Source organism: Oryctolagus cuniculus, chromosome 1, assembly GCF_964237555.1.
Source record: "Oryctolagus cuniculus chromosome 1, mOryCun1.1, whole genome shotgun sequence".
NCBI lineage: Eukaryota > Metazoa > Chordata > Mammalia > Lagomorpha > Leporidae > Oryctolagus > Oryctolagus cuniculus.
In genome coordinates this window covers 117,394,966-117,398,790 of record NC_091432.1, presented here as the reverse complement: position 1 = coordinate 117,398,790, position 3,825 = coordinate 117,394,966, and the positions used below count along the sequence as shown (strand labels likewise).

Sequence of the window (3,825 nt, the reverse complement as noted above, 5' to 3'; positions counted from 1 at the left end):
TTGGTGGCCTCTAAGTGTATACGTGCCCTACCCAATGTTTTTCCTATGCTACATTCAGGTCTATAAGTATAAACACAGAGACTACTTAAATTTCTGCTTGAGGAACAATACTTCTTAGCAACTGTAGGTTAAAGGAAAGATGTAGAGGAAATTATAATTCAATTATTCTTTTATTTTGTGAGTACCTAACGCATATGCCAGATACTTATTGAGTACCTAACAGATGTTCCAAGTATTTCTCTGAGTTGCTGCAGAAGTAACATTGCAGAAAATGGGTAATATTGCTGCTCTTTAGGAGCTTAAAATCAAATGATTTTTGGAGTAGGATATGTGTTTATGTGATATCAGAAGAATAAGAAAAATAAACAGATGAATTTATAATATTTCATATATGAAGAGTTAATGTGGAAGCAGGAGAGGTTACCCTGCCTTTCTTTTGAAAGAAAGCCTGACCTCTGGGATAATCACTGGAGAAACACTGGTTTTCCAGTTTTTAATTAGGTCCCTTGGATTTCCTAACTTATAAACATCTTTGAGTCATATTAGCAAGTGGCTTTATTGGTGCTGGTACATGCTATTTAACACCCCCAAAGCTGTGAAGACACTCGAGGGAGAGCCACTGTGAGAATCCTTGATCTGTTTGTCTTATGGCTTCCCAGATCCTGGGAGACAGGAATGTGATTTGGCTATCTCAGTTGCCAACTTGCTCAAAGCAAATGTAAATCTCTTTTCTGGGCTGCTTGCTTCTACAATCAATCAAAGCTAATTTCCCCTGTGTATTAAGCATGAAGAGTTAAAAAGGCCCTCCCCTGACTCCTGTGGCAGAATGGTGAGTGCTGATGTATCTTTCCCATTATTTGCCTCCAAAATGTTCTTTGTGGAAACCAAGGAGTCCTCAAAATGCACCATCCCCTTTCATGTGAGACCACAATTGACCCTGAAGAAGGCACAGGTGGACTGGAGATGCTGCAGAGTCAAGAGTGAAAAAGAGTCCCTGGATCTCCTTCCTACAGAAATTGCCTATAGGTTTCTTTACATTCATCTTTACACTTTAATTCAGTTAAAAAATTGTAGAAAATGAAGTTGCATAGAGGGTGGGCTTTAGTTAACTTCTCTATTGTGGGTACAGCTGGAGTACACTACCTCTTCTGTGTTGCACTCCCATTAGACTCAAGTGAGTGGAGTCAACATTTTAATATTCCTATTTTTCCACTTCTCACAGATATGTCTGAGGGAAGAGTGGCTTTGGGAAATGACTCCTCAGTGACTGAGTTTATCCTGCTGGGATTAACTCAACAGCCAGAACTGCAGCTGCCTCTCTTCTTCCTTTTCTTAGCAATCTATGTGGTCACTGTGGTGGGGAACCTGGGCTTGATTGTTCTGATTGGTCTGAACCCTCATCTGCACACCCCCATGTACTAATTTCTCTTCAACCTGTCCTTTGTCAATCTCTGCTACTCCTGTGTCATAATCCCCAGAATTCTGATGAGTTTTTTGAAACAGAACATCATCTCCTATGCTGAGTGCATGGCTCAGCTCTTTTTCTTCTCCTTCTTTGTAATTGATTAGTGCTATATATTGACATCGATGGCCTATGACCGATATGTGGCCATCTGCAAGTCCCTGTTGTACAAGAACACCATGTCCCTTGAGGTATGCCTCATGCTGACGGTGGGTGTGTATGCAATGGGGTTTGTGGGTGCCATGGCCCACACTATGTGCATACTGAGACTCACCTTCTGTGATGGCAACATCATCAATCATTTTGTGTGTGATATTTATCCACTTTTTCAGCTGTCCTGAACAATCACCTATGTCAATGAGCTGGTGGCTTTCATTGTGGTGGGCATCAATGTAACAACGTCCAGTCTCACACTCTTTGCTTCTTATACCTGGATCCTCCCCAACATCCTCCACATCCATTCTACCCATGGCAGGTCCAAAGCCTTCAGTACCTGCAGCTCCCACATAATTGCTGTTGGCTTTTTCTTTGGATCTGCAGCATTCATGTTCCTTAAACCTTCGTCTGCTGGGTCTCTGGCTCATGATAAAGTGTCCACTACTTTTTATACCATTGTGGGGCCAATGATGAATCCTTTCATCTACAGTTTGAGAAACAAAGACATTCACATTGCATTAAGACTTTGAAGAAAAGTGTCCTCTTCTAACGTGAAGCTGTTTTGTTACAGAAGTCAATTCCTAGTTAAGCACATGTTATATAAATTCATGGAAATATGAGTAAGGACTCATAATAAAAATTCAAATGATTTAGTAATAAGGAAAATTAGTTACAGATGTCAATTTCATCATTTCAGAGAGTTTGAGAGTCATCCCTTCCATTGTCCTACAGCTTCATTTTATGATTTATAATTATGTAAGGCTAAAGAGCTGGATGAGACTAACTGCTGGGTCTTCAGAGTAGAAATACAACTACATGGACATGTTATGTGTTCACTGGGAAGAACTTTATTACAAGTGTTTAGAATCATTAGTGGAGGAATTTTTTCTTTTCACTGGATTGATGCAAAATATTAATTCATTATCATTCATATTTCTCTTTATTATTTTCTTCCTTTTTTCTCATGAGTTTTATATGATATAAACAATGTGGCATTTTCATAAGCAAATATTATTGAGCATCTACCCTGCACTAGGTTTTATTTAAATTCAAAGATCTTGTGGGGGTGTGAACACAAGGTGTCTGTGCTCTTACAGGGTTACTGCTCATAGCAAGGTGAGATGGAGTGCAGGTGTTCATTAGGAGGAGACATGATGAGTGAGCAGATATAAGAGGATATACCCTTAATGTGTTATGCACAGTCACATGGATACGAAGATACAGAGAATACTGTGTGATTACTTTACACTGGTCATCAGGATTTTTTTTTTTTTTGAGGAGGTGACATTTACAGTGACAACTGACTTACAAGAGGGAACCAAGCACAAGGAACACTCTAGGCAGTGCGAGTATCTGTGGTAAAATCCCAGAGACAGTGACCACCCTGCAGAGTGAGGGCTGTGTGGCAGTGGTATGGTGGAGGGCAGGTACCTATTAGGATATGCATGTGGTATACAGGAAAAGAAACAACTGGAACAAGTCAAGGTATCCTCATCAGATGACTGGATAAAGAAAGTGTGGTATAGAAGCAGTGGAATATCATTCAACCATTAAAATGAATGAAATCATGCCATTTGCAGGAAAATAGACTGTACGACATCCTGCTAAGTGAAATAATCCAGTCCCAGCAAGACAAATATTCCATGATCTCACTCACATATGAGAGCTGAAAAAAATCCCTAAATATGAACATGGGATGTGATTTACAGAGGGTGACAATGGTGGGAGGCATAGACAGAGTTTGGATTAAAAAAAATAGGAGAAACTAGGTGTAGTTCATTAATTGTGACAAATAAACTAATATAAGATATTAATATTAGAAGAATCTAGGCATGGGACATAGGTGAATTCTCTATGCTACTTCATAATTTTTGCTTGTAAATTTAAACCTATTTTTTTCTTTTTAAAAATTATACAGAGGCCAGCACCATGGTAGAGTAGGCTAATCCTCTACCTGAGGTGCTGGCATCCCATATGGGTGCTGGTTCTAGTCCTGGCTGCTCCTTTTCCAATCCAGTTTTCTGTTGTGGCCTGGGAAAGCAGTAGAAGATGGCCCAAGCACTTGGGCCCCTGCACCCACACCAGGAAGAAGCAGCTGGCTCCTGGGTTCAGATCAGCGCAGCTCTGGTAGTTGCAGCCATTTGGGGAGTGAACCAACAGAGGGAGGACCTTTCTGTCTGTCTCTCCCTCTCACTGTCTATAACTCT

General features: G+C 40.3%; 1 pseudogene; it reads left to right on the top strand.

The window, feature by feature from the left end:
* Positions 1-1,224: 1,224 nt before the first annotated feature.
* On the top strand, positions 1,225-2,168 carry LOC138846158 (olfactory receptor 8B3-like; annotated as a pseudogene).
* Positions 2,169-3,825: the final 1,657 nt, after the last annotated feature.